The sequence below is a fragment of the Mchenga conophoros genome, linkage group LG15 (assembly GCF_057382185.1).
Source record: "Mchenga conophoros isolate Kocher_MC1m ecotype Shallow Benthic linkage group LG15, M_conophoros_male_GT1.1, whole genome shotgun sequence".
Classification (NCBI taxonomy): domain Eukaryota; kingdom Metazoa; phylum Chordata; class Actinopteri; order Cichliformes; family Cichlidae; genus Mchenga; species Mchenga conophoros.
The window spans coordinates 30,864,526-30,882,258 of NC_140540.1; the positions used below are offsets into that span (position 1 = coordinate 30,864,526).

The following is a 17,733-nucleotide window of genomic DNA, read 5'->3' on the forward strand; positions in this document are numbered from 1 at the left end:
CTAGGTATGCCTCGGTGTTCCTCTGGACAAGCTGGAGGAGGTGGCTGGGGAGAGGGAGGTCTGGGCTTCTCTGCTTAGGCTGCTGCTCCCCTCAATCCCAGCCGGCACAAAGCAAGAGCCAGAGTACACCTTGGACAGGCCAAAACAGAGACAGAAAACCATTCACATTCATAGCTACAGCCAACTTTGCATCTTCAGTTAACCTAAGCTCAGGCATGTCTTTGGACTGTGGGAAGAAGCCAGAGCAGCCAGAGAGAGCACATGCAGACAGGGAGAACACACAAACTCCACACAGAAAGGGCCTGGCCAGATGGTGGATTCAAAACCCAGACCTTCTCGGCAGTGCCACTCAGTAATAAGTATTATAATATGGGTTTTGGTAAGTTTTGTGAAAACTCAGCCTAAAAGTATTTAAAATGAGTTTTTATCTTTTAAGTCAAATTTAAATGAAACCAATGAATGAAATCCATGGAAGCCATAAGTGGAAAAATGTAATACAACAGCTTTAGACTTTCTTGTCACCTCCAATCATTCAAATTCACTTTATTCTGTTCCTCTGTCTGTTTGCAGCTCATTTTCTTTTTTCTTTGGTCTTAGCTACATATTGTCCCCAGGTATGATAAGGAGAGGAGCGTGACCATGTATGCCCACTCACACAGACTGGTCCACATCCAATACTCAGATCTACCTTTGACTTGTCTTAATACATTAGATACTTTTGAGGTTGCTGAAGTTTATTATAGTTCCACACAGCGTACTTTCCTACCACCTGTAGTTAAAGAAAAACCCATGTATTTTGCTCACACACACTGGTTATAAAAGAAAACAGAGGCTCTCTTTTGTATCTACAATGCTAGCACCAAGCTCTTCTTGCATTCATTTGTTAACTCAAAAGTGCAGGGAGCAAAAGTGCGAGAAATAAAGCACACACAGACCATTTCTGACACGCTACTTTTCTTTTTTTCCCCCACAAGTTAATCTCCACGCGGGCGTGAATAAACTTCGCAGTGGTTGCCAGATCTCTGACTGACAGCGGAATTACACAGTGGAGTGATTGTGTGGCAGCAGGGCTGGGGTTAACTGCGTGGCGCTCCTCCTAACTGCCCTTTATTTACAAAAGACGCACTGTTGCTGCTGCCAAAATATGTTAGAAGCCATTAGCTGCTGATCTGACTTTAAAGCTCAGTCCTGCTAATCTAATTTAATCTGCCTCTGTGGCTTTGCTGATTGCTGGAGCGGATCAACGGTGACACTACAAGTGCAGGCGGGCTTTGCTGATGTGATGCAACTGTTTGTTCTGCAACAGCAGACGCCCACGCTGAACGGTGCTGCTGCTGTTGTTGGTTTTTTGGGGGGTCTCTTACATGAACACTTCCTGTCGTCGGTTGAATTAGGCCTTCACGGAATGTCTGAGTGGTTTCTCTGGTGATAGTCAGCTGCTTAAGATCAATAAGCACGAAGCAAGGTATGATGGGAAATGACCTGAAAAAGATGCATTCCTTAATGCGCAGCTTTTGACTTTGTCTAGATAAAGTGCAAAAATGTATAAGGGTAGATATTTATCGAGGACAGCCTGGTGTAACATCTAAATGGTGTAGGCGTGGGTGGAGGTGGGTGCTTTGGCTACTCTTTCTTGGCCGATACAAAAACAGAAAAAGAAGTAGCTGAAGAGACAGGAAATGAGAGAAAACAAAGATATGAGGACAACAGGATGATGGTTTGACACTTTCTTTCCTGTGAAGTCTCAGGTTTTCACAGTCAGCAGCAGCACGGCAACACAGCACTTGTCCTAGAAACACAACTGTCTGCACTAATGTTTTTCCAGTTTGGGTGATCTGTACATAAAACTGCGAGGGAGTCTCAAAATACTCACGATGACCTTAGCGTGTAATTGAAACCTGTGATTTAAGTCTTCTTTACCAGCACAAAATTGCAGTGTTCCCACGAGCGACATGCTTCACCATGTCAGGCCCCAGAGAAAGCGAGCTGATTCTCTTCCTTCAGCTGCAGCCCACCCGGCTGAGGGGGGGGGGGGAGGTGTTAGTCATTCAGCCACACGAAAGCTGTCACATGACTGGCCGGGGCACAACAGCAGTCATTCTGCTCCTTCGCTGCCACTTGGCTAGCGGGACACATGAGTGGGCCGCTAAAGTGGCCGGACACGCAGCGGGATCCGGATTCAGTGTGCTGAGCTGCCACTCAGGGACAGGGGGCTGAAATACATGCGCTGCATGTACTGAGCACGAGAACAAAAATCAGGGTTTGTGCTGCTTTTGTTTTTGTACTTCATCCAAGTGAGCACAGTCAACAGCGGCTCCATATGCACATCTATTAATGGTCACAAGTCTTCTATTGTCCTTTAAAAACTTTTCACATTCTTCCAGTCCTCGTCACCCGAACTCAGCAACCACACACAGCTACACACCCAAACACAACAGCTGCCTGTTTAGAAAGCATCCGAATACTGAAAGTGTTCTTATTCTGCTCATTTCCTGCTCCATGGTATATTCTGTGATTCACAGTTCAGCTGGACCTCAGTGCAACCCCATCACCTCTGACACACGCTGGTTTTCACTTCCATGGTCGTTGCTTTCTGTTGTTAGCCCTTAGCATCTAGGTTTAGCAATGATACAAATAAGATAATAACCTAATTACAACCATGAACTCATGTTTATGCACTGTGCAGTGCACCTAGGGAATAAGCAGTGTAGTAACTGTACTAGACTTAATTTAGTATACTTCTTTTTTAGACAGATTTTTAAACAGATAGTAAGAATTGTAAAGAGGTGTAGCTAAACCTGACCCTTTGATCTTCATCTTCTTATTCTCTGATAACAGCACAATAACATTAATAATAGCTTCATAACTAATATAGTTGGTTCAACTATTTGTCAAATATTACCAAGCAATAAATGTTTCAGTCTTATTAAGAGCATGCCAACTACTCCTTAACTACCAACATTTCCTCTGAATTTATAACTAAGATATGAGCCACAGGGTTATTGTTCTGTATTGTTTCACACTGTCCGACTGTCTTCTCAGCAGAAGAGCATCCACCATATAGCAGGAATTTCTTTCAATTATATAGTAACCTTTATATGCTACTATACAGAGTCTGCAATTGGTAAATGTATACGTCACAGTCGAGAAGTGAAGAGTTACAGCCCAGATGTCCAAGTTTTCTATCTCGCACTTGAATATAGCACACATTTGTGGATTTGTCTCACAACCTCATTTACATGTGATATGATCTATGCACACAACTCATGCAATCAGTGAGTGAAAAGACATTTGTGCTGAAGTGAGGTTTTCAGATTCAGACATATGCATTTGTAAAATAGAGCAGATGCTCTTTACATCTGTATTTGTATCCAAGTGATAGGCTTGAGGATCATACCATACATGTTTGTAACCTTTTGGAGACTCATTTCCTTCCATATTTCCTTGATTCCTCCAGCAAATTATAGCAGGAGACAAGTGCAAGTGTAGAAGGAGAGGAAACATAGAGGAAGCCACAATTCTTTGGGGACCCTCGCCAAGCTGGAGGGACCCCTGCTGGTAAGTGAACCCAAGAAGTTTCTGTTGTGGTGGGCGACTTTGTCTTTCTGACTTGTATAGTTGAACATATAGCTCGCTGTCAGCCACCCACTTGTGGTTCATTCTAGGGCTAGTCTCTAAAGGGTAAGTAGGGCACTTTGCCATTTCAATAATAGCTGCATTGGCAAAGCTTACAGCTGCAGGCTGTAGCCTTTACATGGATGTGGAGCAATCTTGCAGACAGTGTGGTAGTTCAACAGTGATTTTATATTCAGCTGTGTGTGTTTTGTCCTCCAACATTCTGATACAACTCATGGTAAAGACGTACCACGTTACAACATCCCGAATATTTCCCTCAGAGATTTAATTTGATTGACTGACCAGCACCACCAGTGAGAGTCTGACTGGCATACGCTGTTGAAGAGTGGATTAAAATGAACCATTATCCTAACAGCACATTAGGCCTCCTCCTCTGGGTTTCCGCATCCTTACATCAGAGAAGGATTTGCCAGGTGATTAAAGTGAGAAAAAAACTGAGGGTGTTCATAAGAAGAGAGAATTAACAACTGATCTTACTCCCACAGACCGCACTGACAGCAGAGTGAGGGAAACTCCAGAATGACTGGTAGACAGAGAGTGGGTGATATGGAGGATGTTGTATTTTGTGTTATCAGGACATACGCTATATGGCTAAAAGTCCTAAGGTGCCTAAACAGTATACCTAGAGGCGCTGCTCGGCCAGCTGTGTGCCATGACGCTTCATGTTGATGTTAATGCCAGGGGAGGTTTGGAATGCTGCAGTTCTAATTCCACTAAGTAAGAGAATGGCCTGAAAAGGCAAAATAAGAGCCAGTGTAAGATTATATTCAACTGAAAAGCTACTCTAGTACAGTATAGATAAAGCTGATATGGTATCTAAAACAAGCCAAAATGATCTCCTGTGACCTGGAGGATCGCTCTGACCGGAACTTATTCTCTTGCCATGCTGAGCTCAACAAGGACCAACAGACTGCTGCTTGCTAACTGCAGTGCAAAAAGGCATCAACATATTATTATTTATTTATTTTAAATAGTTAGAGAGGAGATTTTTAATGGTTTTATTAAATATGCGAATGAAGCTGCGCATACACACAGCAGGAGTGAAAGAGAAGGTTTAAAAGAAGGTAGTGAGACCTGCTATGATGTATGGTTTGGAGAAAGAGGCACAGATAAAAAGACAGGAGGATAAGCTGGAGGTGAGAGAGTCAAAGATGTGAAGTTTTTCAGTGCAAGTGAGCAGAATGGACTGAGAGGAACAAGTCAGGTTGATTAGAAAGGTAAAGCTGCGATGGTTTGGACATGTGCAGAGGAGAGAGAGTGGATATACAAAACATCCATGGATGTCTGATGTGTGATTGGAGGACACAAATGGGACCCTATGTTTGGGTGACAAAACTGAATGTGAATTGAACATTTCATGTTTCAGCTCGAGTGCTGCTCAGTTTCACATCTCTTTCAGTCGGGGTCTTAGAGGAGCATCAGTGTATGGCAGCTTAGGGAAGATTCAGCTTTAGATTGAACTTTTCAACCCTGGCCGCAGCCTCTATAGACAAATCACTCATTTCTTAAGCTATGTGACTCATTACCATGCAAATCTCATTGCAAACGATTCAGATCCTTTCGATTGCAATATAGTGCATTATTCCTACGGGAATCTGAGAAATGATAAAAATCCTATCAGCATATGCTGATTCAAAGCTGTGGAACTCATTTAACATGTGCCAGGGTGTCCTGAAGATAAAGCTCTGTTGCTCTGCCAGCAGCTCTATCCCTTGGCAACATCACAGCCATTTAATGGGGGCCTGGTGTAGGCCTTGGCCTGGTGTGCCAGTGCACTGCTGCTGCCAGGGTGAGCAATCATCTCCTTTGTCAGCATCTTGCAGCTGCATCAGCAATGCAGGGAAATGACGCTGCACAGTGAAACGTAGACCACAGCGTAATACGGACAGCACACGGATCAGGGGGCTCTATATAGTGGTGGAAACTGGCTATAATAGAAACCTCCATCCATGGAGGAGTTTGTCACAGTTGCTAAGACAAAGGTAAAGGCTCAGAAACAAAAGCTTCCACACAGAAACACTCATTTGTCCACCACAATCTGACAGAAAGTCTGTGGGCACAAAGCAAAACCATAAAGTCTGCATTTGAAATTCATAGAGACCATAAAACATAATTGCTTCTCTGCTATGCAGATTTCAACATGTGGCACAGTAAGGCTTTGTTGAGACAGAATCCAGCCTTTGTCCCACACGTGACATTGGACGTAGCAGGGAAAATTCACAGCAACTTAATAATGCATGAAAACTCTCAGTGCCGTTAGCGTGTGTACAGAAAGCACTTTTGTTTTAGTCAAAACACAAACATTCGTTATCAGTCTCACGCCACCACCATAAACATATCATTAATAAATAATAAAGCACAGCGAGATGTATCACGCGCCTCAATCGTCGCTTCGATCAACGAAGATCAACGCCCACATGATTGCTACTTGTGACTGGTGGAGAAAGAGCTCGGAGATGCTCATGCTAACGCTCTCTGGAGAAGCACCGTCCTTGTGAATTTACAGCAAGCCATTCCTTGACCCAATCCAATGAATGCATTCACTACACATAATCGGCCTGACACATTGGATCATTTTGGGAGCCCCTGTGACGAAATGGCTGCATACATTATGCTGACTACATCAAGACTCTTTGCTTTGCTTAATGTCTAACACATTTCATGCAAGAAAGATGCCCCTGTGCCCCTGAACCAGTAAAAACATATGCTGGGAAAGTTGATGGGCAGCTGATGGTTTTTCCACCAATCACAGCTCACCTGTCAGGCGCTGAACAGAGCTCTAACATCTAGCTTTTTTCTTTCAGTCAGTATTATAGCAATAAAAAGCAGTATAAGAGGAAAGAGAGAAAAAACGATTCTGTGACGTGGAAAATACTGTACAAAAGTGACAGCGCTCGGTTGTGTAGCACGTATGACTAAAATAGATACGTGCAGACTATAAAACATATTGAGAAGCACATATACAAATAAAAAACAGAAGATTCAAATCAAGTAACCTCACACACCAAACAACAGTGTGTAGTTTATGCTAGCTCTGCAGCCCTTTCTTCTCTGTCTGTCTTATTGTAGAGCTGACAGCAGCAGTTGCTGTAATCAAATCTATTCCTTAGTAGGTGAAAAGCCAACAAGAGTCATATGAAACATCGTATTCAACAAGCATAAGCATGAAGTAAAGCGATCCTCTCACAATCAGCACAGCTGACTTAAGAACAAGCTGTCTGCATGCAGACAACTCCTAGCTTTGTGTGATGTGTGTTTACAAAAAACTCTGAATTTAATCATGAGTTGTTATTAATCAGGCTCTCTTCCATCACCACCAAGTGGTGCAGCAGATAGCTGTCCCTCCCTGAGCCTGCTGCTGCTGGAGGTTTCTTCCTGTTAAAAAGGGAGTTTTTCCTTCCCACTTTCACCAAGTGCTTTCTCATAGGGGGTCGTTGGATTGTTGGGGTTTTCTCTGTATTATTGTAGGGTCTTTACCTTACAATATCAAGCACCTCGAGATGGCTTTTGTTGTAATTTGGTGCTGTACAAATAAATTCAATAAAAAATGTTCAAACTTTTGTGCAGGATGACAGCAACCATCCCAACTGACGGGTAGCAAAGCATTTACTCCACTAAATCTAATAACTACTGATGATACATTATTACAGATTGAGTTTCTCTGTAGTATATGGTCTGCAGTAATGAGCTTTATTTTATCTGATTCTTTGCTTGTTTCTTGACACGCCTGTTAAAATATGTGTGGGGCCTGTAAAACTCTGCAGACCGCACAACCTGTTAAGAGTTTGAACAAATCTGGAATTTTATTACATAAGAAATATGCTGAATATATGCAGTTTTCCCGTGTATGTAACTGTCCCTTGGTTACTGCAAAACTACACACACAGAAAAACTACTAGGTGTGATATTTTATAAAACATACAATTAATAGATTGTATGTTTTTGTATTTTTGTGACTTGGAAAGCAGGTTGATATGTGGGTTGGTGCTGGCTAATTAGCTAATATTAGAAAACAGCCCGCACTGCTTATAATTAAGTTTCTCCACTGATGTCAGAGGAAATGATGACATGTCTTGAATACAACTTTGGCTCTCTGACAAATAATTTCCGTGAAAATGAGCAAGCAAGCAAACAAATTCCAATACAAATGTTAAGATCCCAAAATATAAACATATCTAATAATACGTTAAACCCAATATTATTGCTTCACTTGGTTACTTGAGTTCTCTCTAAGTTCTTTTTGTGCACAAACCTGCTTCGGCACTTCTTTACTGGCCTAAAACTGACTTTTATGTAACGACTGATCTGCACACGCTGATGCTGATACTAATATCCTTCCTTGTTTTTTGTTATTTCTTGAAACCAAGAACTCTTTATAAACATAACTTATATGTCAGATATGAGATTAGCCACCATAGAATTGGCATGACAAACATATAAATCTTGACTGCTGACATCTATAATAATTTTATACATAGTCAGCATCGACTGGCTTTTTCCAACAAAATATTTGAAAATAGTTACAGAGTTACAAAGTCTGAGGATAACTCATTCAGTCAATTGTATCTCTGTGTAACTGCCGAGAGGCTAGCGTATGGCTGAAGCCTGGTAAAGGAACCTATCTCTGTCTTTCCTCTGCTCCAGCTCCACTGTAAAAACTCTGGAGTGGGGAGATGGCTGGCAGAATTAAAAGATTTCTGCTCGATTTATTCAGTGGTGAGGTTTTTAAATATAGACCGAGGAGCTCCAGTGCACTGCTGAACTCATGAATAAAGGCTAAATGGACTTGAGAGCTAAATGGAATTGGAGAGATTAAAAGAAAAAAAAGGGGGGGGGGGATTAAAAATGGAAAATGTTGAGCAGGATATGAGAAGCAGCCATGCTTGCTCAAATTCTCTTGCTTTGCCTGCACTCCAGATGTAAACGAGCGAGTGTGAGATTTTTTTTCAGAGGAAATGAAGCCACATTTAAGCACCGCCGACCGACTTTGTGCATTTTAAGTACTCTGTGAGCAAACACAAAGAGTGTGGCAGGTTGAAGTGGACTGTCATGATGCGATCGGCATGATAGGATCCCTGTATTCCCCGGGTCCTTGAAGCAAGACAAATAACTCCCACTAATTGAATTCCTTTGAAGAAACACCCCAAAGATGGACATCTCCACGGGCCCAGTTTTGACAAGCTTTTTCATGCCAGTGTATCACTTTCACACATCGTTTCCTCCCTTGACATGGCTACGACGATGACCCAGTGGCAATACGTTTGGCTTATAAACATGCCTAATTCATTAATGAAGCTGATGGATTGGGGAGACAACAAAAGCAGAATAGCCTCTGTTTTTAATTCATGGGGGACATCCTAGAGTAGAGCTGGGCGATATGAGATTTTTTCATATCACGATATGTTTTTTTCATTTCAGGCGATAACGATATCTATCACGATATAAGCCAAATAACTATATTTGTAAGATTTAAATGTGCCGTTGCTCACAAGTAAAATGTGAAATAATCAGCAGCTTGTTTTTATTTAAATATTTATTTCCCATAATAAGTTCAACAGGGTAGATGTACTTAAGGAACATGAGACTTTTTCAGATAAATAAAGGCAAATATTGCAAACTACACAAAAGGCTGCCACTAAAGCGTTTAAGTTTCAAAATAGAACAAACGAAACAGACTAAATTGTCAATTCCACTTAGAAACAAAATATTAATTCTAAAAATAAATCTTAGTTTGTTTTACAGAAGAACAGACAAAACTGACTAACTTTTGTCAATATCAAATAAACTGAGAACTAAAAGGAAATTCTCAATCTCTCCTTGTTGTATAGCTTAGCTTTTCAAACAGTTTTAACAGTTACTTTAGTCTGACAAAAGCCGAATGACGAATTAGCGCTTCCAGTCAGAGACTGAGGCTACGTCCACACGTACACGGGTATTTTTGAAAACTGAGATTTTCCGTTTTCGTTTTAAAAATAATCCCGTCCACACATAAAGGCAGAAATGAAGGAAAACGCTGCTATGAACATGCCAAAGCAGCAGGTGGCGCTAGATTCCTAACCGTGCAGAAATGTTGGCCAATCAGAAGTCTAGAAGCCTCGGTGGGAAAAAGTAAACAAAGCTGGGGCACAGAAGCAGAACCGAGTCGTATGTGTGGAGGGACAGTAACTGTGTGTATATGTAAGCATTTAAACACTGCAGAGAGTAGAATTAACAGTATTGTAGAAATTCATTTCACCGAAACAATAACGTGGCGCACAGTGTGACGCATGCACCAGTTTATTGTATTTCCAGACTTGCTTTCGGCACAATTTACAGTGCACGCTACTCTGTTTTTTGTCAGACTTGAAATAGCCGAAATACCTTCACACTACGGAACTTCTATGGCTCTTACTGTCATGGTCTACGGTGGGTGGCTGGAGTTTCCATTAGGCTCCTGAACTGACCTGGGATCCGCCCCTGGGCAGGGCCAACTCCAGCTCCTGCACACCTGGAGCCTATTGCAGGCTTTCAAGCCAGAGGGATTTAAACCACACATCGATGTTCACTCACTGCCAGTTCGTCATCAACCCATGTTGGTAACAGGTCTTGTGTTTCAAATTCTCCTGTGATTTATCTTACTAACAAAGACTCTTTTGTACTACAGTTGCTGTACCCACCCTGGCTCACTCCACCTCCGGACTCAGGATACCTAGTGATCATTTTGGAAATCCCTCTGTGCCTCACCTGCCTGCCCTCCTGCCATCACACTCCATCTGGAGCCCCGGATCTCAGGTCAGCCTTTCCACGCCACTCAGCCTCCCCTGGATCTTCATCATCCCCCTCTCAAACACTCCAGGTCCCTAACTGCAAGTAAGAATTGCTGCTCTTATACTGGCCACTTCTGAGCTGCCTTCACTACCTGCCTAACTCCTATATCCTCTCCCCTCAGTGTGACTGTTCCCCACTCAGCTCCGTTCCACTTCTCAGGCCTCGTTCCCTCGCCCTAGCCACGTTCCCCTGGGCACGCCACACCAAGGCTCCACGTCTCGTCATTTTCTGTCTTTGCCACGTTTCCCTTTTTTTCCCCCTTGCACTTAACCGTAATAAACTGTTAAATCATCTACTGTCTCCGCTCTGGGTTTCTGCACCTGAGTCCTATTCAGTACCGGCCATCCGTCGCCGTGACACTTCCGTTCGACAATCTCTCCGGCATTGCAACCATCATCTGTTTTCTCTTCGGTCACGCTCGGTTGATTTTTCTAGTCGGCACACTCATTTCCTCCATTACGCGCTGGCTCCATTACCCGCTGGCTGTTTCCCAAACAAACACACGTGTGGCTTGGCACTTGTGCTGTACGTAACAAGTCACGCGACGTGACGCTGCGGCTGTGATTGGTTCGGCTTTGCGCTACTTAATTTGGATTGGCTGACAAGAGCGGCGAGGTCTATCGCGATAGCTTAATTTCTCTATCGAGTAAAAGTTATATCGCGATACATATCGTTATCGTTCTATCGCCCAGCTCTATCCTAGAGGGAGCGAAGGCCATCGTGTGATCTACAGCTCGGCTCCCACGTGTCACCGTATGTCCCCACTGGCTCAGTCAGAGCCTGCATTCATACACGGATCAACATTTACTCAAGCGTGACAATAATTTCAGCCTGCAAGCACGTCACAACCCAACCACCAGAGCAAAGAAACAAATAAGAAACTAAGAGGAAAAAGGCACATTTAATTGGTGTGAGGTTGAGAACAGATGAACGGCTGTCTAAGATTGTGTGAGCCTGAACAATCTGACCTCCATGTGATGACACGAAGTCCTGCATTGGTTTTTCTACACACAGACACCACTCAGCTGTGCTGCTACATCTGTTAATGGAGGGCAAAATATTCCCTTAATTATGGAAGCATTTAGCTGTCCTACCACGAGAGTTTCTCCTCTGTCAACATGTTAAAAAAATATTTATCCTAATCTTGTTTCATCCATAAATAAATTGGATTGTTGCATCCCAAATTCAAAACTGTACCGTCTTGAACAGCAGCAGTGGAAGTGGGCCTGGAGGATCCCTATAACCAGAATCTCCAGCAGGTGGAAAACTGGTTCATGTGTCACTTGACTGAACTCACCAGAACAAGTATTAGCACTGCCAGCTGAACTTTAAGTCAATCTGTGGGATGAAAGACACTCACTGAAGAAGCAACTTGTTTTCTTTTTTACTAAATAAATATTATCTGTAGGTCCATCCTGCAGAATTTAGCTACTAAGGGTAAAAGTCTTCCAGAATGTCTATTTTCTGTCAGAAAAGTGTATAATTGTGCAGTAAGAGATTAAAGATTACATAAGATTGCACAAAGATGAGGATTAGCATTAGCCTTGATGCTGTCAGCTCCCCAAATCTACTCAAAATGGATCTAGCCAAATTCACTGTGCACAGACAGGAACCAAAAGGATAAGAGGGAATGACAACACCCGAACACCCTCCTCAAGCAGGAACACTGAGCACAATGAGAGCGCATCTGGTCCTATGTGGGTCAAATCCCAGGCTAATTTCATACTATCAGCTTCATCTGCAATAATAGAGCAACTTACCATATAATACTCTCATGATACATTCACCAGAATTACTATGGTATCATGATTCAGTGATTCTGCTATCCTTAGATATAATGAGCAGAGGCCAGTTCTGACTGACCAGCCTCATACTAATCTAGTCCTTATTCCAAGACCAATCCTAGCATAATCCCCTTTATAACTCTGATAACTATCATAACGCATAAAATAAACATCATCATCACAGTATGATATGAAAACAGTGACTGAGCCCATTAAATCTTTGAGAAAGTGTTTACTTAAGTCTATTGAACTCCACACAAATGGAACAGAAAGGAGTCTCCCCCCACATGTTGTAAAAAATATGGGTTTAAGAACTTTTACTTTGGCTTCACTTTTTAGACCCTGAAGAAAATGAACAAAACTGATCAATAAATATTTGTGTTTTGTCTCCTGGTGTGTCTGTGGATATGCTTCAAGTGTGAAATGAGATCTTAAATTCATAGGTGTATTTGATTCAGATCACCACAGAAGCAGTCCAATTAGGCTCTCGAGCTGTCTCACAGTTAATTAACCCTCCAGCAATTAAGTTAAATCAAGAGCTTAAAATTACCAACTGGGATCAGCTGTGTATATAGGAGTACCTACAGTACGTGGGTCCTACAGTACGTTGTTTCCTTCAGAACAGATATTCTTAAATGCTATAATGTAGTTCATTATGAATTTCAATCATATTTATGCCAAAAAGGCCAATCCTACATTATACTCTGCTGTGGATACGGACAGCTGGAGACCCCATGGCCGGGTAGTCATTCTTGTTATACTTCTTTACTCAGCCCCACCCTGGGCTGCATTGTAATCTAAGTTCCCCACGGAATTCCACTTCGGAGCGGTCACATTTACTGTCTGTTGATGAAATTTACGTCACGCGGATCCCAGCACACTTGCAGATGGAGAGAGTATAATGTGCACATTAGGGTTCGGCTAGAGACTGCTACAGCAGTGAATGCTTCTTGCGTCTCTCAGGCTGTTCAGTTCAGCCGTAGTTCAGTGCAAACTTTACAACGAAGAGCTGCAAAAATCAAAGCCTGTATTTTCACTCAGTTTCTGTAAGCACACAAAATCAGTGTCCAAAATATTTCCTAAAATTGAAAAACTTCTAGATTATCATGAAATTTTCTATGAATTGTTGACTGGAAGATGTCAGACTGTGACCATTCTGTGCATTACTGTAGGTTAGTGACAACCATTAAAGAGACAAATAGTCACTTGCAGTACGTTCATCAAACATTAAACTTCTGATAAAAACTCCACCAGCTTTTCAAGACACTGTCATCTGATCACAATCATGCAGCATTATCACCACAGCATAAATACAGAAACTACTATTGGGCCATGTTGCACCCCTAAGTGTGTGTGGCTTCACTGAGCCAGGTTTTTACCCAAACAGCCTCTGAGAAGTTTGCTGGACAGGAATTTGGTGCACGCATAAGCAACTGTTTAATAAACTGCATTTTCAGACATAGTTTGGAGAGTTGCTCAGTCTTTTTGCACAACCCACTGTCATTGTTGCATGTTTTTTGGCAATTTTTGCACGCTTTGCGCTTTATATAGTCCCGTGCTGACTGTATGTTACATGTAGCACCATGGTCTTGGAGAAATGCTGTCTTGTTTCACTGTGTACTGTACCACTGCACACAGCTGGTATTAAAACATACTGATATTATAGATTATTTAATGTAGGCTGATGGGACAAACAATATGAATTGCTTGAATTGCCAAAGAAGCAGCCAAATACAGTGCAAAGACAACAACAGGGCTTTACCCTTTTTTTCATTTAACAAAATGTGGGTGTGTCTCCTTTTGCGCACATCCCTGTCCGCCGCAGACAGAATCGACTTCTGTGTGAAATTCTGCACTAGTTTGGATTTAATCTTCAATCTTTGGAAGCTTGAGGCGAAAGCACTAGTCTATGACTGCAGTTATCCACAGTTTATTATTGGCAAAATTCACTGCAAACACTCCTCTTCTCCTGTTTTCCTGACCTGATCACCTCTGTGTGATAACCTGCCTGATCAGATCTCCTGGCAAAACAAGCTGTTTAAAGCTGCCTCACTAAACATGAGTGACTTCCATCAGGGACTCATGTCTCATCTGATTCGGTTAAGACAGAGTATTAAAAAAAGCGCCCCTGAACTCAGCAACGAGTCAGACGGCGACATGTGCAATCTAGAACTTTATTACAACGACTGGCATGTTAAACAAATTTTTAATTTAAAATTGGTAAAACAAATATTTCTGCTGATTTACAGTAATGATTTAGATCAGCAGAAAAAAACCTGAAAGCACTCTGGTTCCAACGCTCTGTTTCCAAGACTGTTAGCTGTGAGCAGATATCTGATATCATCCTAGAGATACATCCGTCCTCAGATGCATATACTGTGCCTTTACACAGTGCACCTGCAGAACCTAAACTCAGCAGACCCAACGCGGCAGACCACATCCCAGCTTCTTCCTCCTACTGCAGAAATCTTGCACTCAGTGCAGGCGGAGGAGCTGCACACCAGCTGCTGGCATGCTCAAAACCAGAGGAAGCTGCCTTTCTGCAAACAGGCCATAATAGTACTTCTAAAAAAACGAAATAAAATCACACATTACAAGGCCCTCTAGTTTCGGCACTTTCCCTTTAAGTGCCACCAAAAACACATTGATTACAACTCTCGCAAATAGAGGGTCATTCATTAAGGATTGCTAATGACACATATATATACTGCACCCATTTTGCTATCAAAACACAGGGAACGTATGGCTGCCGGTCAGAGGTATGCAGTTTTATGGTCTGAAGTCAATAGATGGAGGGATGCTCATCATTGTTTTAAACGGAAATAGAGGTGATGAGTGTTTAACCCCAATTACTGAAGTGAAGGAGGGAGAAATCAGCCTGAAATGCAAACAACATCATCGGCACAGAGCATAAAAATCCACAGGTACAGTGAAAGTAGTCACCGATGGAAAGTAGGAAAAAAAGACTTTCCAACCAACCGCTGAAAGAGACAGAGATTGCTTGGATCGGCATTAACAAGAAGCGAATACACTCGAACAGCTGCATGGCACTGCGTGCACGAATGCAGCCCGCTCCTCAAAGTAAACAGAGCAGCCAGGCTTCTCCCTGAAGCACACACAGAAAAAGCATGGCAGAAAACAGAGCCACTGAATCATGTGAGGTTATGTCCTTCATCTGACTTCACTGAGCATCAATGGAGAGGAGAGGCTGCTGCTGCTGAGGATGGGAGAAAAGGGGAGGGGGGAATGGTAAACAAGCGAGCTGGAGTGAATCAAAAACGAATGCGTCAAGATGCTTTGAAGCCCCCTGCATGTCAGAGGCTCGGTTTCCATCGGTGACTGTAGATAACCTACTTGTTTAATTAGCTTCGGGTGCTGTTTCTTCATCCCACTTGTACATACTGGATGTGTGTATATTTATTCTACCATATATAAATCGGTTATCACATTCAAACAGCCTCACCTTAGCCTTTCTATACAAACTGAGCGGTGGAGCTAGCGAACGGGCTAAGCACGTTTACGTTCCAAAACGTCAATAATAATATCACCTGGGGAAAAGCAAAAAAATCAAAGTAATTCAATCGGTTTGGGAAGCAAGAGCGAGAATGATGAGCGAAACGAAAAAACGGTGTAACTTACCAGTTCAGAGACGTCTAATAGTCCGCGGCACTATATTCCATGGTCGTTATAATAAAATAATATGACAGTAATAAAAGACTGCACTGCTATGGTGGCCCTGCTGTCGCCGTCCTGCTCGCCGTAGCCGCTTCAGTGTGATGGCGTTGGCTCTGCAGGGCCACAATGAAACGGCTGATGCCTTCACGAGCCGTCGGATATTGTCGGCACAGACCAACTAGGGGAAAGAAGACTACATGGATCATTTGTATGGTAGAACGGGGGGGAAAGAAAGAAAGAAACTCCGTGACATTCTAAATATCTTCTGTTTAGTGCTACACTCACAGGACGTAAGACATAAAAAGTTACGGTGATGAATGTGTTTGCAAATTCATTTAATGTTGTTTCTGGAGTAGTAGATGACCGTTGGTTATTTTTCAAAGAAAAAAAAACACTGACTAAACGCTGGTCTAATTTGTGAAGCTTGTCACGTTTGTTTCGTACTTGTTTAATACCTTGGTGTTCTTATTGTGGCGTTTGAATAATCGATCGTTAAAATTCCGTATTTTTTAAGAGGCTTCGAAGGGCACATTCCGAACCCGGCGGTTTGACTGATAGGACGTCCTTCCAATCAGAGGAGAGGAAAGGTTTTGGAGGCGGAACAGGGAACTGTCCGTATATAGATTTCTTCGACGAACATTTCATCGTGACACACTTCGAGAAAAATTTTGTTTACACCAAAGTTATTGAATTACAGTCTTTTATTAGAATGTTAAAGCTCAATAAGGCAAAAATAAAATACATTTGGGAATAGTTAGAGACAGTGAAATAATGTGGGGCCTTTGTTGTTAAAATTTAAAATAAAAATCGATTTTTATATAATAAAGTGCTAGGTGAATGACCTGCCATGAAGTGTTTGACTTTACAAAAGAAGAGACACATAGCTGTTTGGGATGCTGTGGAGGTTTGTTTGTTTTGTTATATTGTTGAGGCGCCATCTTTTGTCTGCACATGGAGCAGCACTTTTTATCACAGTTTTTTTTTGTAATATTATTATTCCTTTAGTTGCTTCTTCTTTTGAAAACAAAATAATATAAATATTTGCTAAAATGTAACAGTAGAAATATCTTCCATGGGTATAGCGACATTAAAAACAGTTATTCAGTTGTATTTACTTATATTTTGACTAAATTAGCATGAAAAGCTAATGAGATTAGTTCTTTATTCTGTGTAATATCCCTATCTTTATTTAACCTATATGCTATAATGTCTGCTGATATTGTAGCTCACTGGGCTGACTTACTGGAACAACAAATGAAACGGACCCACTGCCATCCATGCTTCTTTGAAAATGTTGAAAGGGTAGGTCAGATACTCATAGATCGCCATGAGTCAGTGATGTTATACATAGCCAGTTCTTAAAAACGCCTAATTTTTTGTCAGGTGGTAGAATCCTTCCAATTTTTACTACTTATTCTATGCCAAACCTCCTCTAGTGCTTATCAGCAGAGAAAGGAGTCTCCTCAAAGAGGCCATTTCATTTTTTTCCCCTGCTGAGCACCGTGGCCTCACACATGGAGGTGCTAATGCTTGTCCTTGCTGCTTTGCACCTAGGTACAAACAGCCCCAGTCGCAGTTTCAGATGGAGGTCAGCGCTAAACAAAGCCAGCAGGGACCCATCATCTGCAAAAAGCAAAGATGAGACCAATAGGCCACCAAACCAGAAACCTTCCACTTGCTTTGTATAGGTAATCTGTTATTAATAGAACTGTGACAAAGAGCAAGCTCTGGCATAGTCTAGTGCCGGTTAGGAACGTGTGTGGTGCTCTTGATATGAATATATAGGGACCAAATTGCCTATAACAACAACCCTGATGATGCACAATCTCAG

At 42.1% G+C, this 17,733-nt stretch overlaps 1 protein-coding gene across 4 annotated transcripts in view; it reads right to left on the reverse strand.

The window, feature by feature from the left end:
- The window catches only part of fynb (FYN proto-oncogene, Src family tyrosine kinase b), an 88,889-nt gene extending 72,873 nt beyond the window's left edge, over positions 1-16,016 (reverse strand). For all 4 annotated transcript variants that reach the window (XM_085248067.1, XM_085248064.1, XM_085248068.1 and 1 more), the window contains exon 1: positions 15,867-16,016. The gene's annotated coding sequence lies outside the window, so the exon portion shown is untranslated. The remainder of the gene's footprint in view (positions 1-15,866) is intronic.
- Positions 16,017-17,733: the final 1,717 nt, after the last annotated feature.